Here is a 19648-nt window from a genome sequence, read left to right as displayed (position 1 = left end):
GGAGTTAATTAAGTTAATTAAATTATGAGGATTGAGAATTGTGATTATTACGAATTAAATTTATTTATGGGGTGTCTAATTTGAATATGTAATTTATTGACGGAAATTTGGAGTTTGATTAGAAATTGAAGGCCTAAATGGTTTGAGAAATCAAAATTGATGATGACAATAAGTTTAATTTAATATTTGGAGCCTTTTGGGAGTTTGATTAAAAAAAACAAATCTGATTCAGATTAATAAATTTAAATATTATTAATTGGGCTTTAAAGGAAGTCAAATTAGACTAATTAAATTAAGTGTGATTTGTGATTAGTCATGATTGATTTATGTGTTAATCAAGATTTATTAAGACTAAGTGTTGCTTAGTTAAATTAATTTTGATCATACAGTAAATTGTAGAATAATCTAGAATTGGGTGTGTATGTGGGTATGTGTGTGTGTTGAGAAAATCTAGGTGTGAAAAGAAGGCTGTGTGTGTGTTTATTCATTGTTTATACGTTGTATTAGATAGAGCCCATCGAATTCATTCTTTGACATTCAGAAGAGAGCTTGAGCCGTAGAGAGAGAGAGAGAGAGAGAGAGAGAGAGAGAGAGAGAGAGAGAAGGAAGGAAATCAAGGCTTGAGAATTGAAGGAAGAACAAAGGAGAAGAGGGTTTTGTGCGATACCAAAATTTAAGCAAAAAATTGTGGAAAAATCATCCTAAGGTAAGAAATTTCATCTTTTTTTTAGTATAGTTAAAATAATCCAGACATAATTTGATTCAAGATGGATTTTGAGAGGATTAAAAATGAAGATTTGAAGATTAATTATATAAATTGGGTTTTACATATTTTGAGTTAAAGATGATGAAAATTTTCTATTTTAGATCAATTATGATTTGGGTTTGATTGTTGAGTTTTATACTCTCAATTAGTTTCTATGAGTGTTTTACATGTAGAAAAATGATCAATTTGATGGTTGTTTTGGAGATTAAGATTTGGGTTAATCTAGGGTTTGAATGTGATGTAAAAATTGGAGATTTTGGTGTTAGGAAATTTATATGTTGAAATTGACTTGATAAATGGTAGATTGGGTATCTCTATGTTCTATGGAGGAATTTCATAAATGATTGAAGTGGTTTTACTTAAGTTGTTGAGTTTATGAAAATGTTGATTTTTGACTTTTGTAGTTAATTGATGGTGGTATTGTGCATATAAATTGATTTGATATTTAAAAAGTTTATTAACTCAAAAAAATGTACAAAGGATGGGTGTTGTGGAGATTGGATAAGAAGTTTGTTTGGGTGACTTAAAGTTGGAGGAGTTCTTTAGCTTGTCATTCCATAGCATGTCTTATTTAGGATAAATTTTGTAGATGTTGTAATTTTCATTGAAAGCTTTTCCTTAATTTTAGATCCTATTTACTAATTGTTAGGATTGGAGGGAGGCGTCTCTACACCTCTTGGGAATTAATTCGTAGAGTTTTAATCTATGCTTTTGCTAATTTGGAGGTGAGTATACTTACTGAGAGGGTAATTTATATGAAAATTGGGCCGAGCTGGGTAATGAGCCGTCATGGGCCGCAATACAAAGGGCTGAGTAAAAAGGCTTTAAAGTTAGTCCGGTCCAAGAGCCCCGAAGCTAGTCCGGCCTGGAGGAGACTTGAAGTTAGTCCGGTCTAAAGACACTTTGAAGTTAGTCCGGTCTCAGAGTTAGCCCGGTCAAGGCGTATCGTGGTTAGAACGGTCAGAACCTTACTATTCGGTAGCTCGGTCTGATCACACCATGGTTTGTACATGAGAGAACCGAGATAAGGTGTAGCGAAAGGAAGAACCGAACTAAGGATAGTTCGGCCTACTCTGCGGCTCAGCATAACCATGATTATTTCGGTCATATTGGAGTTCGGCCATGGTAAAAACCATCTCACTTGGTTTAAGCAGTGAGGGGGGTGTTGAAGGATAAGCATTATCTTTCAGGAGTATGAATCCTAGGAGGACTCTGCATGGAGGAGTAGAAGTCCTACTAGGATTGTGCCACGCAAAACCTATAAAAGCTCACAAACATCACCTTTGGAGAGGTAACACAACTTTGTTCTCTGAATACACAGAGTTTTTGTCTATTTGTCAAGCTTACTGACTTAGGCATCGGAGAGGTTTCCGGCACACACCCGCCGGCTAGCTCACGTTTGTGTTTTCAGGTGATAAAGCGACGTCGTACGGATAAGCGCAGACTTGATCAACAGGATTATACGAGAAGGTTTATTTCTTTCTCGTACAATTGGCGCCGTCTGTGGGAAAGACAGACAGGACAAAACCTCTTGATCAAGCTTTACCTCTTTAGGAACAATGGCACACATTGAAGAATTACCACAGTCCGCCATCGACGGGCAAACACCAGATAGGGGTGCAAGGCGTGAAGGATTACCTTCTATCCCTTCCATGGCGGACTTGGAGTCCCAACGACATAACCCTAGGAGAGATACTAGGGGAAGGCGGACTCACAGCCCCCGTCACTCTCATTCACAAAGTCCTGACAGGCAAAGGCGGAGGATTGATCCTCAAGTTCTGGAGGACCGCATGAAGGAGCAAGACGAATTAATAAGGAAGATGGCGGCTGACATGGAAGCCTTGAAGCGCCAGATGAAGGGAAAAAGAGTGGCGGCAGGAGAGGAGCGCAAAAACAAGACGCCCCCTCGCCGCTCAGAAGACCATGGAAGGCATTCAACACCATCACAAGCAGAAAGTAGAAGCCTCAGGACAGGCGATACTCAGTCTGGAACCTCCAGAACTCGTCACTCCAGGTCTGAGAGAACGAGATCATTGAGGTCTCACACAGAAGGAAGTATCTACCGACCCTCACACTCGCACCAAACATCATCCAAACAGATGGAGTTGCCAAGATCATCCGATTTGCGGATCATGCTGGAAGAAAAGGCAAGTTATGGCGGTATATCGGCGAAACGAGGCTCTAATGTGCATCCTCTTCCCGTCAAGCCTTGGCGATCTAGGCTTGACTTGGTTTGAAAAACTTCCAGAAGGCAGCATAGCCTCCTGGGCACAATTGGCAGAGGCGTTTGTCACAAGGTTCAGAACAAACACTAAAACCTCGGTGGAGATTAACCAGTTGCTCTCCATCGACATGGGTGAAAAAGAGACGCTAAGGTCCTACAATAGTCGCTACTGGGAGACATTCAACCAAATTGGCGACTGCCCCACCAATCTCGCCATTGCACAGTACAAAAGAGGCCTTCCAGACGGGAATAGACTAACGGACTCAATCACCATGACACCACCCCTAACCATGGAAGCCTTGATGGAAAGAGTGCATTAGCACATTAAGGTAGAAGAGGATGGCGCACGTGCCAAAACAAAATCTGGCACGACCACAGTACCAGAAAAGAAGACCTCAACAAAGGTCAATGCAGTAGATCGACAGAACAGAAACGGACGTGGCAGGCGAGACAACGGAGAGGACCCAGATAAAAGATGGTTAAGGGTCTGCACGGCCATAACCACGGTATTCAAGAAACCGATCTACAGAATTCTAAGTGAAATAAGAGATGAGCCTTTCGTCATATGGCCAGCCAAACTAGGGGAAGCGCAGAAGGACTATGACGAAAGATCACGGTGCACCTTCCATAAAGAAAAGGGGCACCGCACTGAGAATTGCACGCCATTGAGACAGCACCTGGAGGAGTTGGTGGCAGCAGGTCACCTGGATAAATACATTGAAGGAGGGGCCTAACCAGCCCCCCAGGACCATAACAACCCCAACGGAATGCCAGTCGACGCCCCACCTCAAGGCATTATCAATGTGATACATGGAGTCTTTGAACCTGAGCGTGTATGCGAGCTCAGGGGATCAATCAAAAAGGCTGAGCACTTTAGAGAGGTGCTAAGTGCCCAACCTGCCATCAAGAAAGGGAAGACAGAGGCAACAAACGTCATGCCTTTTTCGGATAAAGACTTGGAACGGATATATTGCCCTCACAATGATGCCCTGGTCGTCACTCTCCGAGTCAAGGATTTTGACACGAAGCGGATTCTGATTGACCAGGGTAGTTCATGTGAAATCATGTACTACGAAACATTTAAACAATTGAAGCTGCAAGACAAAGACTTGGCGCCTGCCGTATCTTCCCTAATTGGATTCAACTCCATGCCAGAATGGCCCGTCCGCAAAATAATTCTTCCAGTCAGAGCAGGAAGCGTGACAAAACAAGTGGAGTTCTGGGTATTGAAGGTCCCCTCCACTTACAACATCATCTTGGGCAGAACATGGCTGCATGCCATGCGATCAGTGGTGTCATCCTACCACCAAGTAATGCGGTTCCCCAACGATACCGGGGTAATTGAAGAAGTCTATGGCGACCAGATCATGTCGAAGCAATGCTTCGTCAATGTGAATGGCAGCCGCGCTGCCAAAGGATACGTTCATTCGGTGGAAGAACCTGAGAGCAATGAACTATTCACAGATGTCGGCAAAGCGGCTGATCAGAAAGCGGTGGAGGACTTGGTAGAGGTAAGAATAGATGAAAAGAACCCGAATAAGTTCTTTTTGCTCGGTTCGTCGTTGACCAGCACTGAGAGATTAGAGGTGTTGGAATTTTTGACCTCTAACGTCGAAGTATTCGCCTGGACGCCATACGACATGCCAGGTATTGACCCCAACTTCATCTGTCACCAACTCAATGTCCACCCATCCGCCAGACCAATCATCCAACGCACACGCAGATCGGCACTCCACCATGCCGAGATAGTGGCGGAAGAAGTAGGTAACATGCTGGAGGCAGGAGCAATTAGAGAAGTGCACTACCCAAGATAGATCTCCAACACAGTCGTGGTGCCAAAGAAGAATGGCAAGTGGCGTGTCTGCGTCGACTATAAAACAGTCAACAAGGCGTGCCCAAAAGACATCTTTCCTCTACCACGGATAGATCAACTGGTAGACCTAACGGCGGGGCACAACCGACTTAGCTTTCTGGATGCATACAGAGGCTACCACCAAATCTCCATGCATGAACCAGACTAGGAGGTCACATCCTTTACAACTCCAAGAGGATTATACTGTTACAAGGTCATGCCCTTTGGCCTAAAGAACGCTGGGGCAACATTCCAACGGATGGTCACCAAGATGTTTGAACCATTGTTAGGCAGAACAATGGAGGCTTACATCGATGACATGGTGGTCAAGAGCAAGGATGAGAATGACCATCTCAAGGACCTAGGCCAGATGTTTAAGATCCTGAAGAAGCACAAGTTGCGCCTCAATACATCCAAATGTGCATTCGGAGTAGGGTCTGGCAAATTCCTGGGCTTCCTTGTGACCAACCGGGGTATAGAAGCAGACCCTCCCAGATCAAAGCAATCCAGGATTTGGAGAGACCAAACTCAGTGAAAGAAGTGCAGCATCTCACCGGCATGGCAGCCGCGCTTAATCGGTTCATAAGCCGGTCATCAGACAGACTACGACCATTCTTTCAAGCTTTAAAAGTCAAGTTTGAGTGGGACGAAGAATGCGACCGAGCTCTGGAAAGCTTGAAGGAATATATGTCTTCCCCACCACTACTTGTTACCCCAGTACCTGGAGAAGAACTTTTCTTGTACTTGGCAGTCTCTCAACACGCAATTAGCGCAGTGTTGGTTTGTGCAGAAGGAATCCAACATCTGCCCATCTTTTATGTCAGCAAGACATTGCTGGGAGCCGAAACAAGGTACTTGCCACTGGAAAAATTAGCATTAGCCTTAATGATGGCCTCCAGGAAACTGGCACACTACTTTCACGCCCACACCATAGTTGTCCTCACAGCTTTCCCACTGAAAGCTTTGTTTGAGAGGGCGAACTTTTCTGGGCGAATCTTGAAGTGGGCAGTAGAGTTGGGACAATTCGACATCAAGTTCCAACCTAGAACCGCAGTAAAAGCCCAATCTTTGGCAGACTTCGTCGCAGAGTTTACTCTTGGAAGTCATCATATCTGCCCAGTCGACCTAACTGACACAACCGAACTAGGGATGGAAGTTGACGCCGGAATAGCGCAACCACTAGCAGAAGGTACTCAGTCAGACTCCAAGGCAGACCAGACTAAAGACAGCAAGGAAGAAGCAAACCAAGCTACACCAAACCAAGACTCACCAACAAATAAAGACTCGGTATAATCAGATAGCGAAGGGTAGACAGCAAGCATGGACCTTGAAGAAAACACCAGCAACATTCTTGACCCCACGACATCATCTGACCCCTCCACTTGCTGGAAGTTGTTCGTTGGTGAGATGTGGAAGCTCTTTGTGGATGGAGCATCCAACCGGCATGGTGCAGGACTCGGCATAGTCCTCATCTCACCAGACGGCCTGGTTATGGAGCAAGCAATCAACCTTGGCTTCCCAGCATCAAACAACGAAGCAGAGTACGAAGCACTCATTGCAGGACTCAAATCAGCATACTACATGAAGGCCACCGAATTAATGGTCTACAGCGACTCACAGTTGGTGGTAAACCAAATTTCTGGTGACTATGAAGCAAAGGATGATAAGATGGCCAAGTACCAAGAATTGGTCAGAACAGAAATCAAGAAATTTGAAGTAGTGAGGATAGAACAGATAGGCAGGGAAGAGAACGGCAGAGCAGACGAACTAGCAGGCTTTGCTTCAATGGCAGATACATCCATCCCTCATCCATTGCTTATCGACTACTTACCAAGACCAAGCATCGAAGACCCTAAAGCAGAAGAAGTATGCTGCGCCGATCTAGGCCCCTCATGGATGGATTCCATCATACTATTCTTGAAAGATGGCGTCCTACCAGAAGAAAAGAAAGAAGCCAACAAAATTAGAGCAAAGTCACAGCGATTTTGGCTCTCCCCATCTCTGGCATTATACAAAAAATCATTTTCAGGACCCTATCTAAAGTGTGTCCACCCCAGCAAAGTGGAAGCATTCTTATACGAGATACACGAAGGGGTGTGCGGAAGCCATCAAGGAGGAAGATCGCTAGCTTACAAGGCCATTTCGCAAGGATACTGGTGGCCATACATGCAGGCAGACTCAGAGAAATATGTGAAGAAGTGTGAGAAATGTCAGAAGTTCGCACATCAAATACATCAGCCGGCCAGAGAACTCCTACCATTGACCAGCCCATGGCTCTTTGGAATGTGGGGCTTGGACATAGTAGGACCACTTCCAACAGCACCCAGAAACAGAAAGTTCTTTCTCACAGCAACAGACTACTTCACAAAGTGGGTGGAAGCAGAAGCATTGGCATCAATCAAGGAAAAAGATGTGAAGAAGTTCGTCTGGCAAAATATCATCACACGATTCGGCATACCTAAAGCCCTCATATCAGACAACGGCACTCAGTTCGACGGCAAAGTTTTTAGAGGCTTTTGTGAAGAATATAAAATAAAGTTCTACAATTCCACACCGGCGTATCCTCAAGCAAATGGCCAAGCAGAAGCATCAAATAAGGTTGTCTTGGATGGACTGAAGAAAAGGTTAGAGAAGGCAAAATGCAAGTGGGCGGAAGAACTTCCTCATGTTTTATGGGCTTACCGCACCACACCTCGACGATCAACAGGGGAAACACCATTCTCCTTAGCCTACGGAATGGAAGTAGTAATCCCACTGGAAGTTGGCCTCCCCACAATTCGAAGCAAAAATTTTGATCCCGACTTGAATGGAGAAGCCATAGCATTAGAACTCGACCTCGCCGAAGAAAGAAGAGAAAGAGCATTGGTTCACATTGCCTCATACCAACAAGAGTTATCCAAGAAATACAATAAAACAGTACATCCAAGACAATTCAAGATCGGAGATTGGGTACTGCGCAAAGTGATGGAAAACACCTTGATACCAGGAGATGGCAAGTTAGGGCCAAATTGGGAAGGACCTTACAAAGTGGTCGGATTAGCTGGCAAAGGGGCATACCACCTGGAAGATGAGGACGGCAAAGCCATTCCAAGGCCATGGAACACTGCCAATCTCAAACTATTTTATTTTTAGTTTTTTTTTACAAGTATGTGTAATTTTCATTTCTCTCAATAAAACAAAGTCAATTCTTTTTAGCATAGTTGTTTTTTGTATGAGATTGTATTAATGAGTTAGGGACATCAAAAGTAAGGTTGGCTAGAAAAACCGATCTATAGGTTGGCTGGAAAAACCAACACCCCTCCTAAGCCCCGGATAAGGATCCAGGCTGCAGGACGTTTGGTCGGAATAACCAAACATTCTATTCTAAGTTGGCTGGAAAAAACTAACTTAGAGGTTGGCTGGATTAAACCAACACCCCTCCTAAGCCCAGGATAAGGATCCAGGCTGCAGGACATTTGGTCAGAATAACCAACCATTCTATTCTAAGTTGGCTGGAAAAAACTAACTTAGAGGTTGGCTGGATTAAACCAACACCCCTCCTAAGCCCAGGATAAGGATCTAGGCTGCAGGATGTTTGGTCGGAATAACCAAACATTCTATTCTAAGTTGGCTGGAAAAACTAATTTAGAGGTTGGCTGGATTAAACCAACACCCCTCCTAAGCTCAGGATAAGGATCCAGGCTGCAGGACGTTTGGTGGAATAACCAAACATTTTATTCTAAGTTGGCTGGAAAAACTAACTTAGAGGTTGGTTGGATTAAACCAACACCCCTCCTAAGCCCAGGATAAGGATCCAGGCTGCAGGACGTTTGGTCGGAATAACCAAACATTTTATTCTAAGTTGGCTAGAAAAACTAACTTAGAGGTTGGCTGGATTAAACCAACACCCCTCCTAAGCCCAGGATAAGGATCCAGGCCGCAGGACGTTTGGTCGGAATAACCAAACATATTATTTTAAGTTGGCTGGAAAAACTAACTTAGAGGTTGGCTGGATTAAACCAACACCCTTCCTAAGCCTAGGAAAAGAATCTAGGCTACAGGACGTTTGGTCGGAATAACCGAACATTTTATTCTAAGTTAGATGGAAAAACTAACTCTTTAGCCGAGGTAAGGACATCGGCTAAAAAGTGGTTGGTTGGATTAAACCAACTCTTAGTACTCTTTAGCCGAAGTAAGGACATCAGCTAAAGAGTGGTTGGCTGGACTAAACCAACTCTTAGTACTCTTTAGCCGAAGTTAGGGCATCGGCTAAAAAGTGGTTGGTTGGATTAAACCAACTCTTAGTACTCTTTAGCCGAAGTAAAGACATCGGCTAAAGAGTGGTTGGCTGGACTAAACCAACTCGTAGTACTCTTTAGCCTAAGTAAGGACATCGGCTAAAGAGTGGTTGGCTGGATTAAACCAACTCTTAGTACTCTTTAGCCGAAGTAAGGACATCGGCTAAAGAGTGGTTGGCTGGATAACTCAGTCAGATTACTCAGCTGAGACCAGATTAAAGTATCTCGGCCACAATACTATTACGAAGGCAAGCTCAAACAGGAATTTAAACCGAGATAACAATTGGAAGTAAAAAGATCATGGAAAAGTCATTACAAGTACAAACTTGCAGATCAACCGAAGTAAGAGTTCAAAATAAGAAAATTTTCATTCATCAAAGAGCAAATACAAAGGAGGGGCCGCAGCCCGATTACAAGTCCAAAACAAAAGGCAAAAGAAAAATACAGGAATCAGTTGAACAAATCATCTATCTCGGCGTCCAGATCGGCATCACCATCATCCCGAAGCGCGGTCTCTGGCTGGAGCACAGTCTCGATCGCAAGTATGGTCTCAGTCGGAAGCACAGTCTCAGTTGGTTGCTCAATGATCAGGTCTTCCACCGTGTGCTCCGCCCGAGCTGATTGATTTGTTGGAACATTGCCGACCGAGGTATCAGTTGGCTCTTCTTCATCATCGTCAAAACTCTCAAGGAACTACTGCTGAACGGATGCAGCATACTAAGTTAGAGAGGCCGGGATAAAATACTGCGGAGCATTGTAGACCTCGGTTTCGGACCCACAGCCGAGCTGCTCCACAGCACTTCTCCAGCCGCACTTGAAAAATAAGTCCTTTGCTGCCTCGCATTGTTGGATATATGCAGCCTTGCCTTCCTTGTAGCCCTTTTGCTCGGCGTTATCAGCTTTCTCTTTCAATTCTTTTATCTCGGCGTCTTTGGTACTTTCAAGCTTTGCGAGCTCCCACAAATGCTTGTCTTTCATTTCAGTTAGAGCTCTTTGTTTTTCAGAATTAGCCGAGGTAACCAGTCCGGTTAAGCGAGTCACCTCGGCCTCCAGCTCGGCCATCTTTGCTTGCGATTGTTTGAGCTCGGTGGTCTTGGCTTTAGCTTCTGCCATGGCCTCCCTTGTAGTTCTCTTGAGCTCCAACACTCGCTTGTGTGCGATGTTGTTTTTTTGAATGGCCTGCAATAGTGTAAAAACTTTCTTTTTTAACCGAACTAAAAGATGGAAAAAATGATAAACATGAAAAAGCAAAGAAGAGAATTGCCTACCAGGATCATGGATTTTGTTAAAGATCGGATGGCCTTCAACTCGGTGTTCAATTGATTGTGGTGCTCCATGTCTTTTGGAAGGCACACACTTTTGGCAAGGTTGAAAGCCAGTATGTGATCCTTCTCAGCAACCACCGAGTCAGTATCTTGGATATCTCGATTTTGAAACGTGAGCTTGGGAACCCACTTGGAGGTAGATTGGTCAGATGGCTCCAGTTGAGGGTTTGGTGGGGGGCTCGGTGGAAGGATGGTTTGATCCTCATCTACTAAGCGTGGCTCGGTTTGGTTAGTCCGGGCACGCTTCTTTGACCGAGATGAAGAAGGTTGTTGCGTTGGCAGCGCCACCACGGTCTCTTGGGTTTGGCTCAGTGGCGGTACTTTGGGTTTGTTGGTTTCGGTCAAGAGGGCCCTGACTCTATTTCTCTTGGCCATTTCTTGTTCGGCTGTGAGTGGGATTAGTCTAATTTCTGGCAAGGTTGGGTCCGGTTCTGGGGCCTCCTCTAGCAAAAAGTCGGTCACTCTCGCTTTTCGGCGACCGCTGTATCTATAGGTCGGTTTGAACTTTAGCAGCTTGGCCCAACTACGTTCTGGATACCGTAGTGCGGCGCGTAAGGTCGCTAGATTTGGGTAGCTGTATAGAGACTGGAGGTGGGCAGAATCTACGAAAGAAGACAACTGTTAGTTCGGCTGAAAGATTGAAAACCGAAATATAGTAAAGCGCGCAAGAAAACCGAAGTAATTATACCAGGTGTTCCTTTTTTCCAATTAATGCTTCGGCCAGGAATCTGGGCTTGGTGATCCTCAAAGTTCCCAGACACCTAGGAAAAATCGTCATCATTCAAGTCTTTATCCGGTGTGTTTTTTATTATTTTCTCACGTCGACGGCGTATTCTAAGATAGTACACCCAGCCGTCTTCCTTCGAACCTATGGAATACTGGTGGAAGATCTCGGCTAGACCGAGGTTGATGCCTGCTTGGCGGTTTAGTTCGGCTATACCCATTATTATACAGTAAGAGTTGGTGGAAAGCTGGGTTGGGCATAGTCTGGTTTGCCTAAGGAATTCACAAATAAGGGGTTGGACTGGAAATCTTAGCCCGGTTTCTATTATTGAAAGAAAGGTAAAGGGTACAAAGCCCTGGTTTCCCCAAGGTATGACATCTTTTTCGGCTAAGATTAGGTGGACATCGTCGGGTATATTGTAACTTTTCGGAATTCGGCTAGACCGCCCGGAGTATTTACTAAAAATCTATACTTCCCCATTTATTTTATAAAGTTATGAATAAGTTAGATCGGTGGCAAAATTGTGCTCAATAGCTCGGTATGGCGCGCAATGGAGTGCCTGGGCAACCTAAGTCTGCAAAGTGGAAAACAAAGAGGTTAAGCACAGATCATTGGATCGTGCTACAAAATAAAAGCAAAAATAGGAGTCCTACTTCGGCTATATGGATGCTACAGGTTCTATCTCGGTTCCAATAAGATGCTTAGTAGCTCGGATTGAGCAGGGGGTTCGATATCTCGGTCTTGGCAAACGATTTGTTATCTCGATTAAATAAAAGGCTCAGTCAGACTGGTTGAGCCTCTAGGGGCAGCTTTCTAAGTTCGGTCTAAAACTTAGAAAGCTGGCTTAGCCCCAAAAGTCCTAGCTCGGTTGAAAGATAAGGTTTCAGTATGCTACGTTCGGACTTAGTTCAGCTAGTGTACCTCGGCTAAGGTCTATCAAAAAGTGGTTGACTTATTGAAACTACTGGTACCAACATAGAGTGCTAGTTCGGCTAAAGACTGATAGCAGGACATTGACTACAAACTACTTTCTAGTTCGGTTATATGGTAATTATGGATCAAACACTGTTTTAAGGATTACTTCATGAAGTTCATGAGGTTCTTATGAAGTTTTTCCTTAAAAACGCATGGTAGAGCAAGAAAAAGTGTTTTGCAAAAACACCCAAAACAAAGTACGAAAACAAGGAAAGCAAGATAAAGGTGCAGTGTTTACCAGATAAAGAGGCAAGAACAGGAGATAAGAGCAGCAGCAATGGAGAACACGAGCTCAGAGGTTGAAGAAGCAATGGAGGTTCAGAGAGAGAAGTTGAAGAATGAATGGCGTAAGTGATTCTCTAGCCAAGGGTTGTTTTGTGGAAAGAGAAGTGGCAAAAGGCGGGAACTGTTCAAATTGTGCGAAGTACGAGGGCGGCGTGACAGCTGCGATAGGCCAGTAAGGGCGTGCCACGTGTCCTGGGAAGGAGAAACGATTCAGTGGCTGTGATTGAAGAGACGTTTTGATTGGACAACTAGAGCCCGGCGTAAATTTAGCTCGGTTGGATAGGCTAAAGGGTTTTTTAGCTCGGTTGGAAAGGCTAAAGGGTTTTGGCTCGGCTGGAAAGGCTTAAAAACCTTAGCTCAGCTGATAAAACAGGTAATCCCTATCACGCTACGCAGATGGAATTAAGGGGCAATTGAGAGGGTAATTTATACGAAAATTGGGCCGAGCTGGGTAATGGGCCGTCATGGGCTGCAATACAAAGGGCTGAGTAAAAAGGCTTTAAAGTTAGTCCGGTCCAAGAGCCCCGAAGCTAGTCCGGCCCGGAGGAGACTTGAAGTTAGTCCGGTCTAAAGACACTTTGAAGTTAGTCCGGTCTCAAAGTTAGCCCGGTCAAGGCGTATCGTGGTTAGAACGGTCAGAACCTTACTATTCGGTAGCTCGGTCTGATCACACCATGGTTTGTACATGAGAGAACCGAGATAAGGTGTAGCGAAAGGAATTACCGAACTAAGGATAGTTCGGCCTACTCTGCGGCTCAGCATAACCATGATTATTTCGGTCATATTGGAGTTCGGCCATGGTAAAAACCATCTCACTTGGTTTAAGCAGTGAGGGGGGTGTTGAAGGATAAGCATTATCTTTCAGGAGTATGAATCCTAGGAGGACTCTGCATGGAGGAGTAGAAGTCCTACTAGGATTGTGCCACGCAAAACCTATAAAAGCTCACAAACATCACCTTTGGAGAGGTAACACAACTTTGTTCTCTGAATACACAGAGTTTTTGTCTATTTTTCAAGCTTACTGACATAGGCGTCGGAGAGGTTTCCGGCACACACCTGCCGGCTAGCTCACGTTTGTGTTTTCAGGTGATAAAGCGACGTCGTACGGATAAGCGCAGACTTGATCAACAGGATTATACGAGAAGGTTTATTTCTTTCCCGTACACTTACCATGGAAAGTTTACCTTATCTCTATCTTTAATACAAAGTTTGAAAATATTTTTGAATCAAAGGAAGTAACACATTTCATCATGATATATGTATAAGAAGAAAATCTATAAATTTATTGAGGTCAAATGTTGAGTTTAAATAAATATATGATTTCATTTGTATAATGAAGCACTAATTCTTTTATGAGAATTTATGCAAGTTGAATCCTTCAAAGTTTATGATGATAATGATTAAATAACAATGAAACGTCATGCGAGAGTATTTACTTTTATTGGTCATATAACCGAATATAGCCTTTGGGGCCACAAGGGCCGAAATGCATAAGGGGTCCTGGGGACCGAAATGTTTTAAGGACCAGAAGGGTCGTTGTACATAAGGGGTCCTGGGGACCGAAACATTGAAATGAGAATTGAAGTGCTATGATGGCATGAGTTATGTTCCTATGGTTATGTTTTGGGTAACGGTACCGTCACCACCTAAGTCGCGAGGTAACGCGACCCTAAGGCTATGTAGTGGTTCGTATGATGGACATGAAATCTTAATGTGTTAAAAAGCTATATTTTTGTTTACTCTCCTTATTCAAATGTATTTTTCCTGCATTATGAGATTCTTTGAAAAAAATATTGATAATGGTTTATGCAAAATTTTTCTCATTTTTTATAAATTTCAGTCCAATTAAACTCTTGTGTTTATTATCTTATTTTGAACCCAATTGGAAGGAGCAAGCTTTATAACTCCATGGGATTGGTATACTCATTGGGCTCTAGCTCATTCTTTTGATTTATTTATTTATTTTTTTTAGATTCCTAGACTTTTGTGTGGCTCGCCTCAACTTGGAAGATTAGAGTTTCTGGAGGATCAAATGTGAACGTCTGGTAGTTGAGGTTTTGCTTAGGGTCACTCTTGGTTGTAGTTTTATCCTTTGTTTTATGTAGGTTGATTGTAAATATTTGCTTGTGAAGTTGGACGTGTTGATGGATTCACGAATAGTATGTTTTATTTTGGGGGTAGTGGTGTAGGGAAACTATCTTAGTAGCATGAGGATATTTTTTGTCTTTGAATGGGTCATCTCATATATGTTGGCCAATCGAAGGGTCTTATGCACTATTGGTGATGTGATATAAGAATTATACAGGTGATTATTGTGTACAGGTGTTATAGCGTTGAAGTACACCCTTTTGGCAAGGGTTGCCTTGCCGAGATTGGGTCGTGACAATGGCCTTCCATGGTTTGTGTGCATGTGGTACTCACCCTGATGGACTTTCAGGATGGTATAGAGTTTGAGTTGGAAGTAGAGAGAGTTTGAATTGAAAATAGCAAGTTCACAAGAAGTAAAGTTCGAATTGGAAGTACGGAGAGTTTACCATTGCTTTGTTAGTTTGGCCAAATGATGCCTTTGGCCTTCAAATCTTCAATTAATAGTCTAGATATATATACAAATATCAGCAATCCAATGGTGTGGAAACTATCTAATTCTTCCATTTTATAACCAAATGATTGCCTATTATATATTTTAATTAATAGTCTACATATGTATAAATTTCAATGATCTAGTAGTATGAAAGCTATCTACATCCTTCCACCACCTTATGATGAATAAATTCTACAATTATCTACCTAATTATAGGGATTTCTACAAAATTTTACATAAATCTAAAATCGAATTCGTAACTCAAATATTTGATAAAATTCCCAAGTTGTGACATTATTCCCCGCCTAATACGACCACATCCTTAACGCAATTTCCTCGTGAAAGCCTTCGATCTTCTCTTCGAATTGATGCAAGAGTTTTGCTAACTCGCTAACTCTCAACTTGTCAATTTCAAGTAGTGCATCTATTTTACTTGGTATTTTTAACACATCATTGGAGTTCCTAGTGATTCCAAACGTTTAAAATATCCAAATTCAACCTTTTAAATCTCCACATTTAAGACGTAGTAGTATAATTTTCTCTCAATACAAATAGCATTTTTAAGCAAGAGACTATTTTATTTACGATTGACCTATATAAACACTAGCTTTATAGTCAGTCAGTAAAGAGATGAGACATAAGCAAAAGAGTGGACTCCATGATTTCTTCTTCTTCTTCTTCTTCTTCTTCTTCTTCTTCTTCTTCTTCTTCCCTTAATCCCACTGTCCCACTGTCCACTACGTTGGGATTGATCTCTCATATTAGTTAGTCAATACGGCCAGATACCAATCCAAATATATATATATATATATATATATGTATTTTTGAGATCATATTAGTCAGTCATTACAGCCGGATACCAATCAAAAAATATATATATTTTTGTAAGTGGGTTGAGGAAAGATTAAAAACAAAGAACAACAATGAGCTGCTTGGAGTTTTTGGTGATTGAACATCACATTGTTGTCCTCGAACCCCCTACGGCCATTGATGGACACTTGGACTTCATAATTTTTTGAGACTTTACCTCTTGAATGATCAACATGGAATTAATATGCCAAATGGCAGAGGAATGGAGGGGCATATTTTAGAAGATTTAATTTTAATTTCTACATTTGGATTTTAAATTTTTCAATAGAAATGGCAAGAAAAAAAAAGAAAAAACAAGATAAAAAAGTTCATAATTCTAAAAGTTTGGGAATAACAAATGCCTTCAAATAATAATATAATAGGTTTGAGAAAACTTCACAACAAACTTAACGTATTTTTCCTTGTATTTTAATTACATTTTTTTTTAGTACATAAAAAGAAAATTATAAATATGTGCAAGAAAGATCCTCAAAACAAATATAAAAAGAAAAAGCCCACATCTAATAAGGGAATCAAACCTTTTTTGAAGAAAGGAAAATCCTATAATTCAGAGTCTCTAGATATAGAAGTCTGGCCCGTTTGGACCAAGCCCTACAATAAGCCCACAATTTTCTTGTATGAGCCCACAGCCTAGCCCAACCCATTACATCGTATGCAATAACAGCAGATCTAAATCGAGTAATTCAAGCCTAGATATATGGAAAATGCTACCATATGCACCTGCCACAAAATGTGTAATCCTATTACAAATTGACGTAACAAAAAATGCCGCAACAAAACCATAAACTTTTACATCATGCATAACCTAACTACAAATTGGCATAATAAAAAATATCGTAACTAAGTCAAAAACTTTTATATCATTAACCACAAAATTTTGGACATTTTATTATGCTAATTTGTAACGAGATTATACATTTTGTTACTGATGTTACACAATTTTATGATAAAACCATATTTTTGTGATAGAGTGCAACCCTTTAGGGCCAGATATATAGATACTAGGGTAAAATGCCCATGCCTTGCACAGGGTTACAGGTACTATTGTGATAAATTTAAATTTAAGAAATACACACATTCTAATAGAGTTTAGAATTTTTTTTTTAAAAAAAAGAGCTTTTATTTTTGTCTTCATCTATTTTTTATTTTTTTTAGATTTTAATTAAAAATCTATTTATTTTGATGCACCTAATATAAATATACTTAAAATTTTAATATATATGAGAAGTCTGAAAAAAATTTCACTAAAAAATAAAAAATATGAAAAAGTGCTTATTTTTTCTTCTTTTTATTTTTATTTTTAGTAAGCTTTTTTTTTTCTTTTTTTCTTTGTTTGTTGTTAATTTTGGCTAGTACTTTGTTCGGTGGTACTGTATGGGTGTGCATATGTGATGTCAAACTTGGATTATAAATTGATGTTAAAGAAATCAAATGTTGTTATTAAAATGTGATAATTTTCCCGTCTTCTCTAATAGGATCAAAATTTCGTTTCCGTACGTTCTTTCGGTTAGGTTGGAAATGAAAATAGAATTGGAAACTTTTCAAACTTTTCGAAAACATGAGAAATAACAAAAGGATTTGAAATTGTATGAAAATATTTAGGAAAAAAAACAAAAACTTTTATTGATGTTAATAAATTCTCAATAGTTAATTACTTGAACATGTTGAGTGTTATGAATACTTAGTTTGATAAAGAGTTTCCCATTTTAAGAAAAATATATTAAAAGAAATTGCGAAATTCTTGCAACAGTAGGCATGGAAAAATAAACAATCGGTGCATTGCTCCTTAATGGATTCTAGACTACGAGCATAATTGGTAGCTAATTTGTTATCGCAATAAAGTCTCAAAAAATCTTTTTTGGTTGGTCTTAATTCTTGTGGTGATTTTTAGTCAAAAGAAGTTCAAAGGGTCTATGTGTCATTGATTTGCACTTGATCTGACATCTGTTTGACTAGCATTTACTTTACCAAGTTGCAAAGATAACCTCTTTATCAATGTAATTAGCCCAATCAAACGGAGTTAAGAAAACAAATGTTTATTCAACAATCCTCAGAGCTTCTTCTAAACTGAGGTGTTGTAACTCCATGCGTGAATTGATTAGCTGTAGCTACATGAATCTATTAGATCAGCCATTGACCCAAAAGCTTAATGTGTTTATATTTTTAGAAGGCAAGATACTTTTTATTCTTTATGGAAAGTTGGAATTTCAATATTTTATACTATTGTTTCAGACTGAACAATTGTGGGCATGGTAGTTTAGAGTTTGAACTTGTGAACAATTTAGGATTTTCCTGTTGGAAGTTCTTAGGTTGTTATAGTATGAAACATTAGGGCTTGTAAAATTAGGTTCTTATAGTATGAAGAATTAGTTTAGTAGAGTTTTTCTGTATCAAAGGCCTATTGGTTATAATGTCTTACATGGATGGTTCAATACATGAAGATGAAATGAGAAATTATGGCGCACACAGTGAGGTTGTGGAAAGAGTTCTTACAGTATGTGCATGCTATTTCATAGAATATGAAATTAAAAAAATCAAAGTATGAAAGCAACTACACGCGAAGCACATGACGAAAACGGGTTTGATAAACCTGAACAAAATGTCAATTAAAGATATGGAAAAGGTTCTTTCAAAGCATTTGAAAACACCCACCCATGAAAGCCCCCAAAAAAAGAGTTTTAATTGAAAAAATTATTTAAAAAAATAATAATAATACCAAAGGGAAAGCATAACAACATAAAACAAAGAGTAAAGGAAAACATAAGCTCGTAAGAAGGGATGAAGAAATCATGACAAATCACAACAAAAGAATTCAAATGTTAATTCATGATAATTGGAGAAATGATCCCACACATGATTTTTTGTTTAAATGTACAAATAGATAATCCTTCTAAATAATACAAGAAATATAAGTCATGTAGGATGCTATTATATATGGAGCAAATAACTTTCATTTCCATGTTCACGTCGATATGCCACTTAAATATTTTGTAATACCGAAAGACCCATGCCTAAAGGCACTCCTGTGTAATATATATGGTGTTTGCTCTCAAATGTGCTTACTTTATTATTTTGAAATAATTGAGTTACTTTGAATGCAAAGTTTAGGTATGGAAGTTGTGAGCATTATGTTCTATTAGGGTGGAAAGATTTTGCGCAATCGCGATGAAGGTGTGTCGTACGACATCGAACCTCAGGGGTTGTATAATGTGCACAGGGGGATAACATTGGCCGAGTTGGAGGCTATAATGGTGCCGAAGGTTGGTACGCATGGGGAAATAATGCCATTAGAGTTTAAATGTAGACTCTCATGTCGGGGGAAGTATAGGTTGCTGCCAATCAAAGATGATGAGACCTTAAGTAATGTCTTAGAGCTCCCACATAGATTAGGCCCTGATTATTTTTTGGAAATCTATGTGGAGAAGGAGAGCAATTTTGGTGGCACAGAGATGCCAATTCCGGTGCGTGGGACATTCACTCAAATGTTGACACAATCGCAATCCCCTGACAGTACACTTATACAGTCTACACACATGTTCCCTGAAGATTACCCTCCATTCAATCATTCTTAGAGTTACAATCAATTAAATGCATCACAGTACGTAGATGGTTATTACAGTGCTGGAGCAGGTTCAAGTGCTCCAACAACGTATAATCCGATGGTTTTTACAATCCCATATCCCCACTGGAATGAAGAATGTCCACCGGTTTGTAATGTTCAACGTACACCGAAGACGGCTGTCCAAAATTATGCATACTCCGATGATAC

The 19648-nt window shown here is 40.8% G+C and overlaps 1 long non-coding RNA gene across 1 annotated transcript; it reads left to right on the top strand.

Annotated features, from left to right (window-relative positions):
* The first annotated feature begins 509 nt into the window (after positions 1–509).
* Positions 510–14685, top strand: LOC114260862 (uncharacterized). The gene is made up of 3 exons (XR_014361721.1): positions 510–706; positions 1416–1491; positions 14401–14685. It is a non-coding gene; the product is annotated as an uncharacterized LOC114260862 (long non-coding RNA).
* The last annotated feature ends 4963 nt before the right edge of the window (positions 14686–19648 follow it).

Source organism: Camellia sinensis, chromosome 2 (genome assembly GCF_055761805.1).
Source record: "Camellia sinensis isolate YWXY chromosome 2, ASM5576180v1, whole genome shotgun sequence".
NCBI classification, from domain to species: domain Eukaryota; kingdom Viridiplantae; phylum Streptophyta; class Magnoliopsida; order Ericales; family Theaceae; genus Camellia; species Camellia sinensis.
This window is presented reverse-complemented; position numbering and strand designations above follow the sequence as displayed.